This window comes from Rhinopithecus roxellana, chromosome 5 (assembly GCF_007565055.1).
Source record: "Rhinopithecus roxellana isolate Shanxi Qingling chromosome 5, ASM756505v1, whole genome shotgun sequence".
Lineage (NCBI taxonomy): Eukaryota > Metazoa > Chordata > Mammalia > Primates > Cercopithecidae > Rhinopithecus > Rhinopithecus roxellana.
In genome coordinates, this window is record NC_044553.1 from 51661135 (window position 1) to 51683256 (window position 22122).

At 38.5% G+C, this 22122-nt stretch overlaps 1 protein-coding gene across 1 annotated transcript in view; it reads right to left on the bottom strand.

Annotated features, from left to right (window-relative positions):
- The window catches only part of ARHGAP5 (Rho GTPase activating protein 5), a 79744-nt gene extending 78219 nt beyond the window's left edge, over positions 1 to 1525 (bottom strand). Inside the window, exons 1-2 of the mRNA XM_030930911.1 lie at positions 639 to 1525; positions 198 to 398 (exon numbers count right to left, since the gene is read on the bottom strand). The gene's annotated coding sequence lies outside the window, so the exon portion shown is untranslated. The remainder of the gene's footprint in view (positions 1 to 197; positions 399 to 638) is intronic.
- Between the last annotated feature and the right edge of the window lie 20597 nt (positions 1526 to 22122).

Genomic DNA, 22122 nt, shown 5'->3' on the forward strand with positions numbered 1-22122 from the left:
CGGGAGCCTGGGAAGGCGCGAGCGATCCAGTCGGAGGGAGGGGGCGAGCGCGCGGGACCGCGTCCTCGCTCGCGTCCCCGCTCCCTCCTCCCCTCTGCTTCCCCCTCCCCTCCGCTCCCCCATTGGCTTCTGCCCCTCCCCCTTCTTCCTCCGCCTCTCCCACCATTGGTTCCCTCTCCTACTCCATTCCTTCTCACCTTTTCCCTTTTACCCATTGGCGTGAGTATTTTTCCTCAGCTTCCCTCTTTCTCCGTATTCCGTTCCTCCTCAGTCCCATCCTCCACGCTTTGGAAGCTGCTGCCTTGCTGCCCGGAGCGCCGTCGTCCCCGAACCTCCTCTGCTTTCTCCCTTTCCTTCTGTTCCGGTTTCTGGTCGTAAGTCAAGAGCAAACCACCGTACTGCAAAGGAACCAGATATTGTGCTCGCGGTTCCAAACCGGGCACGGGCACCGAATGCTTCTCGATAAATCTCCTTATGGTCTCTGAGCGTTAAAGAATGCAAGGGAGGAAAACATGCGCCCAAGCTGGTTCGCAGGAACATGCTCGCGTGTCTGCGCCTGTGTGCGCGGCCAGTTTTCTGGCTGAGGATCGCTTGCCAACTACAGACATCACCCGCCCAGGACCTGGTGCCACACTCACCCAGAAGACGAAACTCCACGGGAGCGAAAAAAGGAGTCCATTTCTCCGTCGGCACGGCGCGATGCAGGCCCCTGATTCAGTACGTTCTGTGGAAGTGGAGCGAGAAGCCAAGACGAGGAGCGAGAAGCCAAGACTTGGGGCGAGAAGCCAAGACTTGGGGCGGGTCTCAGGGTGGCCCAAAAGACCCTGTTCACGCCACTGCCAGCCTAACTTTAGGAACTGTCGGCCACCTGGCTTTTATTATACCGCCTTAAACATACTCACTTTGAGACTCTAGAAATTTCACAAGTCTAGAGATAGAGCACACTAGGCTTTGGGTGTGTTTCTCATGAGGGCACTGGCGCTGAATGGTGCAGTGAGAAAGGACGGTAGAAACCACTGCCTTTGCTTTTACCATTGAAGAAACTGAGGTCCTGTGACTTTCCCGAGGTCATCGGAATCTGCCTTACACAGGAGACTTAAAATAGTTCCCAGCAGATAAAAGAATGAGCAAAACCACATCTACTCCAATTTGTTAAGTCTAAAAGAAAGTAATTGAGGGGGGATTCCTCTTTGGGGAAAGATTTATTTCCTGCATTGAAAATAGTTTATTGTTAGTAAACATATAAAAAGTATTTTAAATTCCAGTTATTCTTTATTTTTTACGTTACATAAGGTAATGAAGTTAGCCAAGGTTGCTTTTTAGTGTTATAATGATGCAGCTGCTGCCAACCAGAAGTACATTTACGGTCTGTCAGTAAAGAAAACAAAAACTGCCTGTTGGTAAAAATCTGTTAGAAAATATTTGTCAGTAAATCTGTCACAATATTCCAGCAGAAGTTCTGTTCGTTTTTCCGTCCTCCTGCCCCTCTTCATATTTCTCAAAGGTAAACTTAATAAAGGTAGAAGAGACATTTCTAATTTTTCTATATATCTCTTGCTCCCTAATTTCTAAAAGGCATGACTAAAATCCCTTATTCGAGCATCTGAATCCTCCCTACCAAGTAGGTTAAGAGTAGGTTAGGTAAGGTCTGGAGCTACTTCTTTCTTTCAGTTACAAATTGTAGGTGGGAAAGAAGGGTAGGAAAGAAACTTGCAATGAGAGGAAGCAGAAAAAAGTAAAAAAGGAGAAAAGAGAATTTGGTGGGTGATCCAACCATCAAAATGTGGTATTAATGCCATAGGTATCTACACCACTTATATAAGTTGGAAAGTTAATGCACTCCAACGCATGTTTTTATCTTTGCACTAAAAGCCCTTAAGAATACCTGAAGTAAACATATAGAAAGTATTTTAAATTCAAGCTATTCTTTATTTCTTACGTTATGTAAGGTACTGAAGTTTGCCAAGGTTGCTTTTTTAGTGTTATAATGATGCAGTTCAAAGTCATAACCTGAATAAGATGTTAAGTACTATAGAGTGTATACCCTAAAGATACTTTAAAAATTATGTCCTACATAATCAGAAATTTTAATAACCATGGACATGTATCAACATAAACAAAAGCCAAATAAATCAGGGCTTCTAAAGAAAACATAAAAAGGTGTAATGTTCAGTTATAGGTCATGATACTGGAGGTGGGGAAGACTTGAAATCTCGTTTATTTTCTTATAATGAAGACACCAGAAGACGTTAAAAAAAAAAAATCACAATTTCCAAACAATGATTTTCATAGTCGACATTATTTTCAGTTCTTTATCTTGATTTAGGGAGCCTGGAAATTTAGGATTTTGTTTCTTATCAATACTAATAGTCTAAAGGTGCTTACCAGTACAAATAAGTTATTGTATGTAATTTGTTCTTCTCAAAAAATAGAGTTTTCTATATCAATAAAAATCTGAAATGGGAATTGGGGGCCAGAATTCTGTAGCTAATAATGCTTACATATCTATAAATAAAAGGCATTAAAGAGCGGGAGGAAAAATATATAAGATGGCATCTTTAAAAATTGATCAGGAGCCAAGACTTCAGAGAAAAAGTTTTAAAACACCCACCCTCCCTACTCAAAAGGAGAATTTTTAAGAAAAGAGGTATTATTTACACACACGCACGCGTGCACACACAAATATGGGAGAGAAATGGAATAAATATTAACAAGCCCTCTCAAATCAACTACTCTTCTTATCTAGAACAAAAAAGTTAAGCCGCTGTTCTGCTGTACCAGATGATTAAAATAACTGGACTCTTTGTTCCTCATTTACTTTGAAAAAATTAGAATAAGATTTGTCAGGCATTTTAGGTTTCTAATTTAAGTTTTCTTCATAAATCTCTAGTTCTTCATCACATCCTAATAAAGTATTAATATGCATGGTCTTTTTGAGATCAAAAGACATGACAGTCATAAAAAAAGTTATCATAATTCCAGCTTCTACCATTAGTGGTAATACTGCAGTATTCAAATGTTTCATATAATATGGCTTCAAAAGAACTTACCCTATAGAGGCGTCTACACCCCCTGCTGGAAATCTTTGATCATAACAACTTTGGCTTCTGTAGTCTCAATCAAGAACATATGAAAAGCCAAATAAAGGGCCTTACCACTCATGACAGAATCGACCAATACTTTAGCCTGTCTCATACAAGACGGGCTATTGGAGAACAACCTATCTCAGAATATCACCTTGATTACAGACAAAATACACAAAGAGGATGGAGACTAATGATGTAAATAACTAAATAGCCAAAACACTTTTAAGATATTTGCTTAATTTCCAACTGTATTTCCACTCTTTACCTTATCCCCATCTCCTGCCTAGACTTCTCTTTTTCTATCTCATACACTTAGGCCTACTTGGGGGGAGGAAAAAAGGTAGGATAAGATGGGATGTTAATCCTTCAGGTAGTCTAATAATGGTGTATCAATCCCCAATAGCCATTTGCTGCGTTAAGGTGCTTAAGGGCTTTCCCCAAATTTGTTTTATGGCTACCAATGATATTTTCAACATGAAGAAAAGGTGCTAATTATGCCTTGGCTATTACTGTAGAAAACATTTTGACAAGAGTTAAGGTAATTGTGAGCATGGGACTGGAACAGGAGGAAAGTAGTGCATTGACCTTCTTGGCATTTTGTTCCATAGAGCCTTGTTCTGTTGATATTCCAGAACTGTATTTTCAGACTGAAATCCCAAAGATGGTATCAGAGTCTAGCTTCAAAATGTCATTCTCATGCAACTCTAGTCCTAGGACATAACTGAAATAGTGAAAGCAGCACACTATTTTTAAATAATTAGTATTTTGTAAAGATTATTTGTAATGCAGACTCCTTTTAAAGGAAAAACAATTCATTCAGATCCCACCAGCACAAATACTTTAATTAGACAAAAATCTTCAAGTTATTTCCTCTCACAAAAGGAGGTATTGTTGGGCCATCTGGACCCTCTATTGAGTTTTTATGAAAGATCACAGCTTGAATTTAATCAACCCCAATAAAGTTAACCCCATAAAGCTAAAAAAATAATTGCAAGGGTTGCTAACTGAAGGATTTGAATTCTCTCTTTGAGATTGTTACCACTGTCATTTGTAAATCATTACAATGGGAAACAGGAACTTGTATTGCTTGACTGTTTAACCTCATGAACATAATTTTTGTGAATTTCCCACTCTCTTTAGACCAAATTTAGATTGTGAGTCTCTCTACATAGGAATAACAAAATGAATGTTTGGTTCTATATAATAACTAGAAGATCATTAGTAGACTGTTTGATAATATAAAATGTTTGATAATATAAAATGAAACACTCTAGGTTTTATGGATTTCTGTGGATTTGTTGCTAACAGAAGGCTTATATTTTGAAGTGCCAGCTGAGATAATCACTTTGGAAAATACAAATCATTTAAAGAAATCGCTGAATTCACCTGTGAACGTTGAGTTAGATGTCCTTCTTCAAGTACAATAGACATATCTCCACATAACATCTCTCTAGTAGGTAAATGTGTGTTACTAACAACAAATAACTATGGGTCTGAAACATCTGGAAGCATTCTGAAGAACTGGTGCAGTGTAGTTTCTGAAGCCAACAATAAGGTGGCTAATCACTTCACAATTAAGTCTCTATCAGTTTTCCCTATTATTTTAAACTACAATAGATGGTAAATACTTATTTTGCCAATTCACACTTTGCATTTTCTTCAAAAAGGCAAAAATACAACTATTTTTCTAGTTCAATGAATACGTACATACTTCTAAATACAGAAGGTCCCTGACTTACGATGGTCCAACTTAAGATTTTTTGTCTTTATGAAGGTACGAAAGCAATAGTGACAGCATTTGGTACGAACTATACTTTAAGCACCCATACAACCATTTTTTTTTTCACTTTCAGAACAGTATTCAATACATTACATGAAATATTCAACGTTTTATTATAAAATAGGCTTTGTGTTAGATGATTTTGCCCAACTGTAGGCTAATGTAAGTGTTCTGACGATGTTTAAGTTAGGCTAGGCTAAGCTATGATTTTGGTAGGTTAGGTGCATTAAATGCATTTTTGATTTTACAGTATTACAATTTATGATGTGTTTATTGGGAAATAACCCCATCATAAGTTGAGGTGCATCTGTACTTCTGTATGTCTCAAATTACAATGTGATTCTTTTGATGAACATATAGCTTCTTTCATATACATCTGTTATACAGTGAGGAATAGGAATAGTGACCTTCTTTCTCCAACTAGGCTTCTTACTCTTCTTCAGCACAGCTCAGGACAGGCCTATATCACATACATCATTTGTTTCTGGTTCTAATTCTTATAGGAATAGACATTAAATAGCTGTTTTTAATGCTGTGCCACAAAATATTTATATTAGTTATTCTGATATTTTACAAACATGACAATAATGTAAAAGTGATATAGCAAAAGCTATGTAAACAGCTATATGTATCCTATAAATTAAATTCTTATAGAATTAAATTTAAAAGTAAGCAATTATTTAAAATGATATTTTAGAAGCATATATTTATTGAGGTAGAAAAACAGCCATAATACTTTATGTGGAAAAAAATAGTACAAAGCAATAAAAGCTGTATGTTTTTGTTGCTGTTGTTGTTGTTGTTTTTGTTGTTTGAGATGGAGTCTCGCTCTGTCACCCAGGCTGGAGTGCAACAGCAAAATCTCGATCTCCGCTCACTGCAGGCTCTGCCCCTTGGGTTCACGCCATTCTCCTGCCTCAGCCTCTCAAGTAGCTGGAACTACAGGCGCCCACCACCATGCCTGGCTAATTTTGTATTTTTAGTAGAGATGGGTTTTCACCGTGTTAGCCAGGATAGTCTTGATCTCTTGACTTTGTAATCTGCCTGCCTCGGCCTCCCAAAGTGCTGGGATTACAGGCGTGAGCCACCGTGCCCAGCCTTAAAAGGTGTATGATTCTTATAAAAAGAAAATATCTGAAAACAAGATGACAGTATTATTGACCAACATGTTAACAGAGATTTTAACTAGATGGTGAGATTATAGCTAATGTTTATTTTTTTCCCTGTCTGTGTTTTCTAATTTTCTACAATGAACATAGTATTTCTTGTACAATAAAAATTTGAATTACAGTGGGGTTGAAAGTTGAGAAAGACAAAGAGACACTGTGTAAGGCAGGATGAGGTAAATTGTCTTGAAGCAACTGACTGCCTACCATGTATGTCTCTATTTTCTCTTTTACCCTTCTCTTTTCCTCTCTTTTTTTACCCCCTCTGACTCCTACTTTAGGTTTTTTTTCCTTCTTCCTTTCCTTTTACTTTTTAATTCTCTGTCTTCTTTTCCTTCTCTTCTTAATTATCTCTTGGGCCTCTTACAGGCCACATTAGGTATTGCCTGGTTCTGTTTGCAGCACAGTATCTGTAATATTGCCTGGTATGAAATGGTCTATGTAAACATCTTCTTGCTGCCACTTTAATGACCTTTTAAAAAGTTCTTTCTTTTCTTTTTTTTTTTTTTGAGACGGAGTCTTGCTCTGTCGCCTGGGCTGGAGTGCGGTGGCCGGATCTCAGCTCACTGCAAGCTCCGCCTCCCAGGTTTACGCCATTCTCCTGCCTCAGCCTCCCGTGTAACTGGGACTACAGGCGCCCGCCACCACGCCCAGCTAGTTTTTTGTATTTTTTAGTAGAGACGGGGTTTCACCATGTTAGCCAGGATGGCCTCGATCTCCTGACCTCGTGATCCGCCCGTCTCGGCCTCCCAAAGTGCTGGGATTACAGGCTTGAGCCACCGCGCCCGGCTAAAAAGTTCTTTCAAAGCAAAACATACTAAGCAAAGAACACACATTTTACTATCCTTTTGTTTTTAATTATGTAAATGTGCCAATTAGTGGCATTGCCTATATTGTAGGTGGTCTCACTGTAACTGTGTTTTCAGATATAGACAATAGGTAGTTTTCTCCGGTGCTGATAAAGCTGAGCTGATCTTTCCACCTGCTTTAGTCTTTCCTTTTTGGACCACAAGGTTTATAATAAAATGTGTCCCATCTGGATTTGTTGACACTTGAGTTACTTTTGAATTCCACCACATCAGTAACTAATGGTTGCTTTTCCAAGTTGGGGCATTTCTTTAGTAGAGCTCCTCCTCTACCTACTACATTCTCCTTAGTAGAGCACAATCAATTACCAGCTTAAAGAAAAGGTAAAACCGTCTGACTACAGCGCAAAGGAATTATTACATACACAGTAGTCTGTAGTGGAAAGACCACTGAACTGGGGAATCAAGAAACCTGAATTTTATCTCAGGTTCTGAAACCTGAGATAGTGGTGGCTAGGTGGTTAATCACTTCACATTTAAGTCTCTGTTCGTTTTTCCTATTATTTTAAGCTACAATAGATGGTAAATACTTGTTTTGCCAATTCACATTTCTGCATTTTCTTCAAATGCAAATACTGTGTGATCTTCAGAAGTCACTGAATCTCCCTGAGCTGGATTCCTCATCCACAAAATGGTCCCTTTGCAGCTCTAACATTATTTAGTTTGAAGTGATTTTGCCCAAAGACCAGTCTTCCCTTCTTCCTGGTTTACCCTAAATTTAACATCCACCTATATTCACTACCACACCTAGAACAAAGCTGTTACCTTTTGCTCCACCTTTAGTTTTGTCTATGACCCTTACCCCATCCCCCTCCACAAAGATAATTTTTTATCACTATAGGCATGAAGCCAAGTAAACTGATATTCATCCAAATCCCACACCTAAAGTCTATTTCATTAGATGTGGATCTCCGGATTTCCCATTCATGTTATAAAGCCAGTGATTCTGGACCTTCCTTGCCAAAATGTTGCCTTGTACTTTCTAAGCCCATGGTTCTTTAAATTTTCTAAATTTATTCATCACTTTGCCCCCTCACCCTGCCCCAGCAGTACAATCCAGAGCATCCAACAGCCCATCCTGGGCCCCCTATATAACTCTGTTTACTAATCTATTCAGGCCGTATCTTTTGTCCCTTAGGCTCGTTTATAGCTAGTCCCATTTTCATCCTCAGCCTCAGGCAACCACTACTCTACTTTCTGTCTTGAGAAATTTGCCTATTCTGGACATTTTGTATAAACTGAATCATACAATATGTGATCTTATGGATCTGGCTTATTTTACTTAGCATAATATGTTTGAGGTTCATAAATGTTTTAGGATGCTTCAGTGGTTCCTTCATTTTCATTGCTGAATAGTATTCCATTGCATGGATATACAGAATTTGTTTATCCATTCACCACTTAACTGATGTTTAGCTTGTTTCCACTTTTTGGCAATTATGGATAATGTTGCTCTGAGCAACCAAATATTTGTGTTCATGTGTTTTAATTTCTCTTGAGTAGATACTTACAGGTAGAATTGATGGATCCTATGTCAATTTATGTTTAACCTTATTAGAAAATGCCAAACATTTTTTCAAAATGGCTGTATCATTTTATACTACCACCAGCAATGTATAAGGGGTCTAGTTTCTCTATAATCTATAATATAATATGGCCAACACTTGTTGTTGTCTATCTTTTTCATGATAGCCATTCTAGTGGATATGAAGTGGTATCTTATTGTAGTTCTATCTATCTATCTATCTATCTATCTATCTATCTATCTATCTATCTATCTATCGAAACAGGGTCTCCCCCTGTTGCCCAGGCTGGAGTGCAGTGGCATGATCATAGCTCACTGCAGCCTCAAACTCCTGGGTTCAAGTGATCTTCCCACCTTGGCCTCCTGATTAGCTAGGACTACAGGCATGTGCTGCCACAACTGGCCAATTTAAAAATAGTTGTTTTGCAGAGACAGGGTCTCGCTTATGTTGCCCAAACTGATCTCGACCTCTTGGCCTCAAGTGATCTTCCCACCTCAGCCTTTCAAAGTACCAGGACTACAGGTGTGAGCCACAGCGTCCAGCCTCTCATTGTAGTTTTAATTCATATCTCCCTATATGACAAATGATGTTTAGCATCTTTTTATGTGACTATTAGCCATTGGTATTTCTTTTTTGATAAGTTATCTATTCAAATCTTTTGCCCATTTTAAAATTGGGAAGTCAGTCTTATAATTGAGCTGAGCTTCCTTGAATTGCAAATTCTTTGATTGAATTTTTAAAACAAATCCTTAAAATATTTTTTTTTCTTAATGCAGTGATGACTTTTTTTAAATTTTTATTTATTTTATTTTTTGAGATGGAGTCTCCCTCTGTTGCCCAGGCTGGAGTCCAGTGGCTCGATCTCGGCTCACTGCAACCTCCATCTCCCAGGTACAAGTGATTTTCCTGACTCAGCCTCCGGAGTAGCTGGGACTATAGGTGCACACCACCACACCCGACTAATTTTTGTATTTTTAGTAGAGATGGGGTTTCACCATGTTGGCCAGACTGGTCTGAAACTCAGGTGATCTGCCCTGCTTAGCCTCCAAAAGTGCTGGGATTACAGGCGTGAGCCACCGTGCCCAGCAGATGAGTTTATTTTAATATGTTCCCTGTACCACTTCCCAAGAATCATTTTCTTGCATTAGCAGTATTTCTTTTTCCCAAATTGCAAGAAGTTATTAAAGATACAATTGCATTGAGTAGAATACTCTCTCTGAGGGCATTATTACAGTCATTCTACTTCACTGGTAATATGTGGTTGTTTAGACCTTCCCTTATTCTTCCTTCCTCAAACAGGATAGCTTCATGCCAGTTATCCTATTTGATTTTGTTGTAGAAGCAGTGCATTCATTCTATCAGAAAATCCAGGTGAAGAACTATTAAACAGTGAGCAAAATGCTACCTGATCCAGTTACAATTGGATTCTCCATCTCAATAACATGAGCCTTGAGCGGACTTTTGAGGTATACCAATCAAAACTGAGTGACTACCCTTAACCTTCTCCTTGATGCCTAATTCATTTTCAGTTAGTAAATGTCTCTGAAAGTGAGTTAACTCTTTTAAGCCAAGAGAATACAAATTTAGTAGTAGCTTAAAGTTATCTTTTCATTTGATACCTCAAAATAATGCCATGCCTTTTAATATTTTGTGGTGCAAGGCAACTTCTTGGCCCCAAAGAAATCATGTGCCACAGTGATTTAGGAATTAGAAAGAAAAGAGGTTACTGCAGTTTGGATACTCACTTCTGATTTACTGTGTGTACATCTGCAGTGTGGCCTGCAGGTTCATATTATTGTGGCTAGCATCCCAAGTGTCATCCTAATTCTAATAAAAGAGCTCTGGTTTTGACAGTATTCTGTATGTTTGCTTTGTAATGGAACAGGCTGCTGACAATTCTTTGAATTTACCTGAGGGTAAAACTCTTCACCCTACCCTACTTCTCCACTAGTCGCCTCATCAGTTAACTGAGTGTAATCAACTGTCCCAATCCACCATTCAGATAAGCATTTTTAGCTAAATCATCACAATAGATATCTGCAAAGGTACTTTTTGATCAGCTGCCATTATGTACACCTGCAACTTAGCGAAAACTCTGTCTGTCAAACTCTTCTAAAACTCAGAGAATAAATACTCTGTAAGTTACTAAAAGGAAATGTCCTCATTTGAAAGTGGAGTCTTCCTACAAAGTAGAAATACTTTAGGAATACTGACAATCTAGAGCTCTAGGAATACTCCTCAGTCCTCCTAGTCCTATTACGTTGATCCAGATCTTACTTCGTTTTAGTTTTTACTTTAACTTTGTTGAGAGCTCTTGTTTTAAAGTGGTATGTGTTAAGTATAAACTGGTAACAGGGTGATTCGTTTTAGTTTATTCTGCATTATTTTATATATGAGATCTACTTGTGGTTTTATATATTCTGGAAATTCCATACAGTCCCAAATTTATACAAATATTAAAAACAAATATGGCCTGGGCAACATGGCGAAACCCCATCTCTACAAAAATATATAAAGATTAGTCGGGAGTGGTGGTGCGTGCCTGTACTCCCAGCTACTCAGGAGGCTGAGGTAAGAGGATAGCTTGAGCCAGGAGGTTGAGGCTACAGTGAGCTCAGATCACGCAGCTGCATTCCAGCCTAGGTTATGGGAGTGAGACCTTGTCTCAAAAAAAAAAAAAAAAAAAAAAAAAGAAAAGAAAAAAGAAAAGAAAAAAGGAAAGGAAAAAAAAAGATTAAATAGCCTGGAAAGAAATATATCAAAATATTAACAGTGACTATCTCTGGGTAATTTTCTTTAAAATATATTCAGCTTATATATTTTCTCATATATTCATTTTACCTTCATATATATTTCCTTATACGTCTTTATACTTTTCTAGAATTTAAAAAAGAGGGTGTTTTTTAATGCTGCACATGTTAATCATGTCTTCTCATTTAAAACATTCCTTAAAATTACAGTGATTGATAGAATACAATCAACATGACTTTGGAATCCTAGGTAGACTTTCTCTTTAGAGTACTACTTGGAGACATTCTCTCATTCAACAACTATCAATTTGCACCCACTATGAGACAAAGACTATGCTCAAGCCAGATGCATAAAGATGAAAGGCATGATGCCTGACTGCAACAAGCTCATTCTGATGTTCTAGGATTGGATCTTAACTGAGAAATTGGCCCATAGATTACATTTCTGTTACAGTATAATAGCTTCATCATTTACAATTTATCATTTTAAACATGACAAGTATGATAAAAAAGAGATGATAGATGACAGATAGATAGATAATAGAGTCTTGGAGAGTGACAAATTTGAATAGAAAATAATACTTTATCAAATTGACCAACTAACTTGCTCAAATTACTTATGTGATTAGTGTGTTTTCAAAACTCACATTCTGAATGTTAGAAGCTTTGAATCAACTCTGTTGTTTTTCTTTTCTACTGTCAGATTTGTAGACTCATGGCTTTGTTTTTTGTAGTCGTTAAGGTTAACGCCATGCCACCAAATGACATACAGACCATTCTGAGACTGAGTGAAATATTGTTTTAACTGGCATGTAACTATTTTTATTTGGGTTTCTGTGGAATTTGAACGTCTGCAACTCATCCAAAATAAGAGCATTCCACAAATTCCATTTCCTAACAGCCATCCCTCCTTCATATACTGTTTCCATTTCTTTCAATGTAACTAAAATTTTTAGCAGGACATTCCAAGAAAAATTATGAAGGGAGGTGTTTTAAGACAAGCAAAACACAGAATTCATCCACAAGTCCTCCTAGTGGTATTAACAGTACAGTAGTAGCAGCAGAATCAGTGGTAATAGTAGTATAGAAAATAAAAATCATAATATAGTCAAACACTTAAAACATCAACATTTTTAAATGACTTTAGGAAATTCCAGAATTAAAAATATCAACACTTGTACATGTGTTGGTTGATTTAATACAAGTAATATTCATAATTCTTTAATAATATGTACTATTTCTCAGTTTAAACAAAAACTCTTTTTCTATGTTCCCCAATTTTTAGCCTAAAAATCTGTTTTTATTTCATTTTCTGTGTGTGTGTGTGTGTGTGTGTGTGTGTGTGTGTGTGTGTGTGACAGAGTCTCACTCTGTCGCCCAGGCTGGAATGCAGCGATGTGATCTCAGCTCACTGCAACCTCCACCTCCCAGATTCAAGCCATTCTCCTGCCTCAGTCTTTCAAGTAGCTGGGATTACAGGCACACACCACCACACCCAGCTAATTTTTGTATTTTTAATAGAGACGGGGTTTCACCATGTTGGTCAGGCTGGTCTCGAACTCCTGACCTCAGGTGATCTGCCCATCTCAGCCTCCCAGATTGCTGGGATTACAGGTGTGAGCCACCGCACCCGGCCTGTTTTTCTTTTAAGTGCAAAAATTTATTTGCACTCTAAACATTTTAAATGCAAGGAGAGGCCATGTACAGTGGCTCACACCTGTAATTCCAGCACTTTGGGAGGCCGAGGTGGGAGAATCTCTTGACCCCAGGAATTCAAGACCAGCCTGGGCAACATGGTGAAACCCTGTCTGTACAAAAAATTCAAAAATTAGTCGGGTTTGGTGGTGCACACCTGTAGTCCTAGCTACCTGGGAGGCTGAAGCAGGAGAATCACTTGAGCCCAGGGAGGTCAAGGCTGCAGTGAGCCATGATAGTGCCACTGCATTCCCACCTGGGTGACTGAGTGAGACTCTGTCTCAATCAATGCAAAGAGAAATTGAGGGACAGATTCTACTATGGAGAGAAAGCCTTAAAGAAGACCTTGGCTTGGTGTGGTGGGTCATACCCATAATTCTGGCACTTTGGGAGACCAAAGTGGGAGGATCCCTTGAGGCCAGGAGTTTGAGACCAACCTGGGCAACAAAGTGAGACCCCTTCATCTCTATTAAAAAAATAAATAAAATTATCTAGGTGCTGTGGTGTATGCCTGTAGTCCCAGCTACTCAGGAGGCTGATAGGAGGATCTCTTAAGCCCACATGTTTCAAGGCTGCAGTGAGCTATGATTATACCACTGAGCTTCAGCCTGGGCAATAGAGTGATACCTTGTTACTTAAAAAAATTTTTTTTAATTAAGAAAAAAGAAAACCCTGGCTATATTTCAATATAACATTACTCCTGCCGCAACTTGTTTCCTGAGAAATTCCGCTAATGGCAGCTCCCCATACGGGAGTCAGTCTCTTCTGATGTGATAGCTAAACTCATGAAAATTAATGGTTATGAAGCACATACATTAAGGCGAGCATGGAACCCACAGAATATAATAGCAGAGGAGACACTGAGAACATTCTGATTGTGACTGTCTAGTTGGTTTGCTGAATGGTAATAAGTGTTTTATTCTGGTCCTCGTTTCATCTGGGAAAAAGCCTTGGCATGTTTTTTCCAATTCTGTCTTTGTGCAGGCTCATGGCAGGATGTTTTGTTGTAGTGATATGCTGCTGCTCACTGTCTCTTCACTGAACACAATTTATTTTTATTATTTTTGAGACAGAGTCTTGCTCTGTTGCCCAAGCTGAAGTGCTGTGGCACAATTACAGCTCACTGCAGTCTGGACCTCCTGGGCTCAAGTGATTCTCCCATCTCAGCCTCCCAAATAGCTGGGACCACAGGTGCATACCACCACACCTAATTTTTAATTTTTTTGTAGAGATGAGGGTCTCACTATGTTGTCGAGGCTGGCCTTGAACTCCTGAATTCGAGTGATCCTTGACCCTCGGTCTCCCAAGTGCTGAGATTACAGGTGTGAGCCATCATACCCAGACTTAAACACAATTTAATACAAATACTTCTGAGTACACTAAATTATGGGAAATATGCTCTGTAAGAACTGGAGTAACTTGAATTCCTTTGCTTGAGAAAAAGAAGACTCTTTTTAAGAATATGAAGGATGCTGTGATGAACAAAAGAAAATGAGCTTAGACTCCCATAAAGTTAAAAAGAAAAAAAGAATGTCCTGACAGTGCTAAGTATGAAGATTAGACTCCACAGGGTTTTGTAGGCTTCTCTAGAGGTGTTTAAAAAAATCAGAGAAAGTCAGGTGTGCTGCTAGTAAGTCAGGATAAAAGACGGTATAGGTTCCTATGATAGATACTTAAGTGAAAAATGCCATTAAAACCAAATGTTCAATGTATCTTAACATACCTATAAAACAAGGAGAAATTACCTCCTTTCACTTGGTATAAGCTCATGGTAAATAGTGCTCTAGTGGCACATTGTACATACCGATATCAAAGTACTTGTCATATTATAACATTTCATTGGGTTCTTTGTCTGAGTCCTTGGTCTCAGATTAATCTTCGCAACAGTACTACAGGTCCTCTGTCCCCATAGTTAATAATAATAATGATAAATAATAATAATAAATGAGGGATTAAGTCATGATCCCATTCCGTATTTGTAAGTTTTTTTAAAACCTACACCTGCTCAGGTAACAATATATTTGTAACTTTTTGAATCATCCAAAGTTTAATAAATAGGCAGAAGAAGGGATGCTGTGCCATGGCTACCAAACTTTTCATATTCACTTCAAGAAATTTCAGTAGTTTCCATGTGCTATTTTGTGTTTTGACAAAATATGGGACAAATACAAAATGACCAAAAAACCCCGCAAATTTCTTATCATTTTAAAATGAGCAGATTTTGTTCATTCTAGTGACATTTAGGTACATTTGAAAAATAGTGCCTGTGGGACACTGTACGTGAAGTCTCCAGACAATGCTCGGCAGGCATATATAAGGATTCCTAGCAAAAGTCTCAGGGATCTGGATCAACAGGTTCAAAATAACACCCGGAGCTGAGGAGACCTGGATCTGCAGGAACTCCCTGAACACATATGAACATATCTTCTCTCTGAATCTTAATTTTCTCATCCACAAAATAAGGAGGTTGAACGGACTGGCTGCTCTTTCAGAATCCTTTGAGCTCTAAAATTTCTTTGATTATATCAAGCCCTTTATTTAGCAACCACACGTAGTGAATTTAAATGTCATATGTGGATGTAAATGTCAGTATGTGGCGATATTAATGTTTTTCATGCTAGGGAAATTGCTATCAATATTCCTATACATTTATGTTTAGTGAACCCATTATAAATATTAAGCATGACTATTCTTTTTTTTGTTGCTTTGTTTTGTTTTGTGTTTTTGAGATAGAGTCTGCTCTGTCTCCCAGGCTGGAGTCCAATGACACGATCTCAGGTCACTGCAACCTCTGCCTCCAGTGTTCAGGAGATTCTCCTGCCTCAGTCCCCCAAATAGGTGGGATGACAGGCATGCACCACCATGCCTTACTAATTTTTGCATTTTTAGAAGAGATGGGGTTTCGCCGTGTTGGCCAGGCTTGTCTTGAACTCCTGACCTCAAGTGATCTGCCTGCTTTGGCCTCTGAAAGTGCTGGGATTACAGGCATGAGCCACCTCGCATGGCCAAGCATGACTATTCTTGATGCTTTATCTTTTATATTTCATTTAGGCAATGTCTTAGTCTATTTGGGCTAATATAACAAAAATACTACTAACTGGATAATTACTAACAGATTATTCTTTATAATTCTAGAGACTGGGGAATCCAAGATCAGGATGCCAGCAGATTTGGTGTCTGATAAGGGCTCATTCCTCATAGATAGCACCTTCTCACTATGTCCTTACATGGCAGAAGGGGCAAACAAGCTCCCTTGGGCCTCTTTTATAAAGGGATTAATCCCATTCATGAGGATTCCACCCTCATGAACTAGTCACCTCCAAAAGGACCCACTGCTTAATTCTACATATGAATTTTGAGGGGACACAAACATCAGACCATAACAGTCAGTACATCTTAAAATTAGGTTTCAACATTTTTATCATTATATTTTATATGGAAACATTGAAGTCTATCCAAAAGATCACACAGGAAGTCAGTGACAGAAACAAGAACGGTGCTCTCATTAGGAAGTAATTTCTGCAAAGAATGCTAAAATAATCTGTTTATGCTCTCTTCATAGTAATAAATTATTGAAATAATAATTGGTGATTTTCTTCTGTAAAATTAACACTTTCATAATTACTGATTACTATTAACACAGTATTTTTCTAGTTTATGCTATCTGATTATAATTGATTAAAATATTATAACTGCTGTATCAAAGTTTGTCTGTTTTTTAAACATCAAAGTTGAACTATACCTTAAAATATTGATTTAATATTATTATTACTTATGTAAATAGTATCTGCAAGAAAATTTTGAGAGTAAATGAGTTCATAAAATTCTAATAAGTGCTTTCTCAGTAAATTTCAATAAATTATTATACTTTTTAATTTAAAAATATCAAGTCGTATTTAATGCTAATGTTTATAGAACTATTTGATATGTTTACTTTCTTTCAGTAATACGATTCCAGAGTTATCATTAGCATTTATTTTATCCTTTTGACCATGTTTTTCCTAAAGTGTATTTATATACAAAACCAACATGACTTTATACACAAACACACATATTTAATATCTAAATGCCATGCACAAATTTCTCCTTTTTCTTGATCATTTTATACTGTCAGTGGATATTCAGACAGCCATAGGAATACATTTACTGTATCATTGTAAAACCTAATTACAGGAAAACATGTTTGTCTTAAAATACTGGGAGTCTAGAAACGAAGAGTTTTCTACTCAGAAATTTGGGATAGACAGTGTTTTAAAAGCACCTGAGCACTCACTGTACCAGGAAGAAGAGTAGTTTTTAATTTGGAGCAATGGAACTACTGTCCAGAATAAACCAGTACCAGTTTAACAAGGGCTTAGTGTGTTTATATTTCACCCAGGTATAAAACATTGCATTACGAAGCTCAGAAGTCATGTCAAGCTAAGATAAGCATGATAAAGGTCCAGGGGTTTAGCTGGCCATGGCAAGGAGAAAAATAGAGCCTCAGAAATGAGGAACTTAAACCTAGAACAATTCCGCAAAGCCAGGGAGTATGGCATTGAGACATCTGTCACCTCAGCCTGCCCTTCTTTTTACCTTGTCGCATTTCTGAATGAAGTAGAAAGACTGGACCACATTGTAGGCCCTATAAGGGGTCAGCCCCTTCACAGTCCCCCTGCTGTGTGGAGATAGATGCTTTTATGGAAACTGACTCTTCAAACCAGAGGAGCAAGTTTTGCATACTGATTAAGCACTTGCAGATTTAAGGCTGCTGAGCAGTCTCTTCAAGAAGCTTTCCCGGGATTGCTTAGCGGAATCAGCAGAGGAGGATTTTCTTCAAAAATATACTGAGTAGGGAATGGTTGAGATACAAACTGGAAAGTGCTGCATGAGATAATTAGGGTCAGAAGCAACTCATAGAAGCTCACAAGGGTATAAACAGGCATTGATTGGCTACTGCACGATGAAGAGGATGCCAAACAGGATTCTAGACATAGACACAAATAAAACTTCTCAATTCTTTAGTTGAGAAACACTACTACAGTTTTAAAGACTAAAAGAAAGAAAGTTCAGAAATTAACTTCAGTTTTATATAATCACACAGGAAGTAATTAAATGAAACAAGACAACTTGTTTGTTCAGAAATTAATTTCTATGCTAATCTTGAATCCCCAATTTTTGCTAATCCTGTTTTACTTTCATCACTTTTACAAAAAGCACACACACTTAATCATGTTTTCCAAATGTCACTGTTCAGCAGTTTTCACAACATATTTAGTTCTGATACAGATTTTATCATTCTTATAATCATCCTAACAAATAAAAAGGGCAATCAAACCTAAACGCAATTGCACACAAATTTTGAAATGCTTCTTGGTTCAGGTGCCCCAGAAAATTTTTATACTTCAGTTTGGCCCAGTCCAGTTGATCAGAGGACCCTGCAATAAGCCTCTGGAATCACTTCTATGGGCTGAGGGGGAATCCAGCAAATTACCAAATGGTGGATGGACAATTGCTGTCATGATGCCTTTTGGCCCATCAGCAATCACTAGATCATGCAGAAGTCATTTTCCAAAGTAACGGTTATTCCCCTCTACAGAAAGTCTTAAAAAGGTATAAATAAAATCACTATAACTTTAATATGGATTCAGACAGGGACTTCTAAACCATCCTTCTTCCTCTAGGTTGAAATACACATATGACATCTAAGAAAGAACTGTTTGTCCAATTAATTTACTCAGTCAATTGTTCATTCATCCATCCATGTAACCAATATTTACTGAGTGTTGGATATTGTGCTTGGTGCTGAAGATTTTAAGATAGAGACAAATCCCCTATCCTCATTGTTTAATGTGAGAGGCAAACAGGAGAACATCAAACTGTAGTGTTAATCATGCTAGAACACTTTTCACTGGGTGTGAAGCTGCACTGAGGAAGGCCTCCCTGAGGAGATCAAGACTAGCCAGAGTCTGAAGGAGGAGAAAGAGCCATCACAGTGAACAGAGTAGGGAAGGGCCAAGGGACAGGCACTTATCCAGAGGGTATAGGAAGCGGGCAGTTTTTAGTTTTGATTTAATTTCATTCTGTTCTCATTATCCATCCTTTTTTAATGAAAAAAAAGGTAAAAGAAAGAAACTTAGTAGGAAGCATTTAGAAAGATGAACTGTGATTGCACTGAACTTCAGCTCATGGTTTTACTGCTTCAGACCAGTGAAAGGAGTCAGTAGTCTCCAAAGACACCTTTTCCACTTAAAAATATTCTAATTTCTGAAGCTGTAGCACAGGCCTAACGATAAAAGTGATAAAGAAGATTAACTTGCATTTGTGACTATAGCAAACAGGTTAGGTAGGAGAGGGTGCAGAGATAATACAGAAGGAAGTCCAGGAAGCATGGTCAAATGGACCACAGTTAAGTCATCTTCCAATATTTTTCCAAAACTCTATGGCCCTGGTTCCCCAGTCCCCTTCAAACATTAGTTATAACTTTCCATGTGAGAGGTTGCAATACATCCCCATTCTTAGAAAACTCCATGCCATTTAAAAACACAATTCAAAACATGACCCCTATAGTTGTAGCCTGAATGTCTCATTTTTTCAACATTTTAAACTCCAGAGACACTCTTAGATGTCTCTCTTTATCCATTAGAAATGAAATAATGGAAGCATTTTTTTTAAACCCCAAGCTGGGCACAGTGGCTCACACCTGAAATTCCAGCACTTTGGGAGGCCAAGGCAGGCAGATTGCTTAAGCTCGGGAGTTTGAGACCAGCCTTGCCAACATGGTGAAACCCCATCTCTAATAAAATACAAAAAATTAGCTGGGTAATCCCAGTTACTCAGGAGGCTGAGGCAGGAGGATCACTTGAACCTGGGAGGTGGAGGTTGCAGTGAACTGAGATTGTGCGATTGCACTTGAGCCTGCAACAGAGCAAGACTCCGTCTCAAAAACAAAAACCAACCAACCAACCAAACAAACAAACATAAAACAGAAAATATACATTAAATTTAGCAGCAATCATGTCATGGGGCTTCAGTAAAACTGAAATGCAATTGTCTAATCTACTGAAAAGTACTTTATTCCATTTTGCCTGCCCCTTCAAATCCATTCCACAGGATAATTTTTTAAGGGACTACATCATTTGAAGTCCCAGGCTGGAGTGCAGTGGCCGGATCTCAGCTCACTGCAAGCTCCGCCTCCCGGGTTCATGCCATTCTCCTGCCTCAGCCTCCTGAGTAGCTGGGACTACAGGCGCCCGCCACCTCGCCCGGCTAGTTTTTTGTATTTTTTTAGTAGAGACGGGGTTTCACCGTGTTAGCCAGGATGGTCTCGATCTCCTGACCTCATGATCCACCCGTCTCGGCCTCCCAAAGTGCTGGGATTACAGGCTTGAGCCACCGTGCCCGGCCAAAACTTTCTGATTAAATTAACAGAAGTAGCAATTCCTTTGTCTTCCATCTTTATGAAGCTAAAGCTTCTTTATGACGACATTTGAATGTATTTGAGGGATCAGTTAAACCAGGGTAGAATTCCAACCTCCTATTAAACAGGGAAGAATAACAAAACAAAGAGCTATTATTACTAAGTGTTGCAATAGACAGTTCAAAGTGGCACTCAAAAAATTGGTGTGTCCTTTAACCATTTATGTAAGTATATGTATATGAACATATATCTATAAATTTAATATATGGGAAAAGGTTTGTATGGATGCACACTTGCAGAGGAAAGTGGGTACAGTGCAAGGAAAAGGGGTAAGGAGATGGCAAAGAGGAATTTGTAACTTAGGCTTTTACACTTTTAAGTTTTTATGATTAAAGCTTGTTTAAAATTAAAAAACATAAAAACAACCAAGGCTGGGAGTCATGATTGCACCACTGCACTCCAGCTTCAGCAATAGAGCAAGACCCTATCTCGAAAGAAAAAAAGAAAGCAAGAAAGCAAAGGAAGGGAAGGAAGGGAGGGAAGAGAGGGAAGGGAGGGAAGGAAGGGAAGGAAGAGAAGGAAGGGAAAGAAAGAAAGAAAGAAAAGGAGAAAGAAAGAGAGAGAGAAAGAAAGAAAAAGAAAGAAAGAAAGAAAGAAAGAAAGAAAGAAAGAAAGAAAGAAAGAAAGAAAGAAAGAAAGAAAGAAAGAAATAAGAAACGAAACACAATCCCTAATCTCGATATGCGTCTGTCAGGTAGTCATTTCTGGCTATCTTCATCTCATCTAGCGTTTCTTTGATCCCTCTCTTCTTATATCCTCCCAGATCAAGAGAGAAAGAAAACATACCAAACCAGTATGCATCAATTATTAATCAAGAGAAAAGAACAACAACATTAGTGGATGTGGTGGCTTGTGCCTGTAGTCCCAGCTACTCTGGAGACTGAGATAGGAGGATCACTCGAGCCTACAAGGTAGAGGCTGCAGTGAGGTGTGACTGTGCCACTGAACTCCAGCTTGGGTGACAGAGTGAGATCCTGTCTCAAAAAAAAAAAAAAAAAAAAAAAAAAAAAAAAAAAGCAGGCCGGGTGCAGTGGCTCATGCCTGTAATCCCAGCACTTTGGGAGGCCAAGAGTTCAAGACCACCCCGGCCAACATGGTGAAATCCCGTCTCTAATAAAAATACAAAAATTAGCCGGGCGTGACGGCAGGCATCTTTCGCCTATAGTCCCAGCTACTTGGGAGGCTAAAGCAGGAGAATCACTTGAACTTGGGAGGCACAGTTTGCAGTGGGCTGAGGTCATGCCACTGCACTCCAGTCTGGGTGACAGAGCGAGACTCCATCTCAAAAAAAAAAAAGTCAATAGCCAACTGATAAATGGAAATGAATGAATAGAGTCTAGTTTAGACTCAATAACACATCAGGGTATAGGCCAGAGCTCTGCCCTAAAATGTGTTCAAAAAAACCCAAACTGGCCCCAGCACTTTGGGAGGCCAAGGTGGGAGGATCGCTTGAGGCCAAGAGTTCAACACCAGCCTGGACAACATCGTACGACATTCTCTCTATTAAAAATAATAATAATAATAACAAAACAAAACAGAACAACAGTAACAAAAAGCCTAAAATAAAGAAAGTTAGGGTCCATAGCATACATTAGGACAGGGGTACTAGAAGTCTATTGGAAAAGGTTGAAAACTATCTTGGTAGCAGCTTCTTGTTCTTTTCTTGCTATCAGATAAGGTACTTTCAAACACTGAATTAGGTAACCCAAAGGCATAACATCTCTGCTTTGGTATGCCCTGCAACTTTATACTATATAGATTGTATCATTTTGTACTATGTGTCAAGTATGTCAC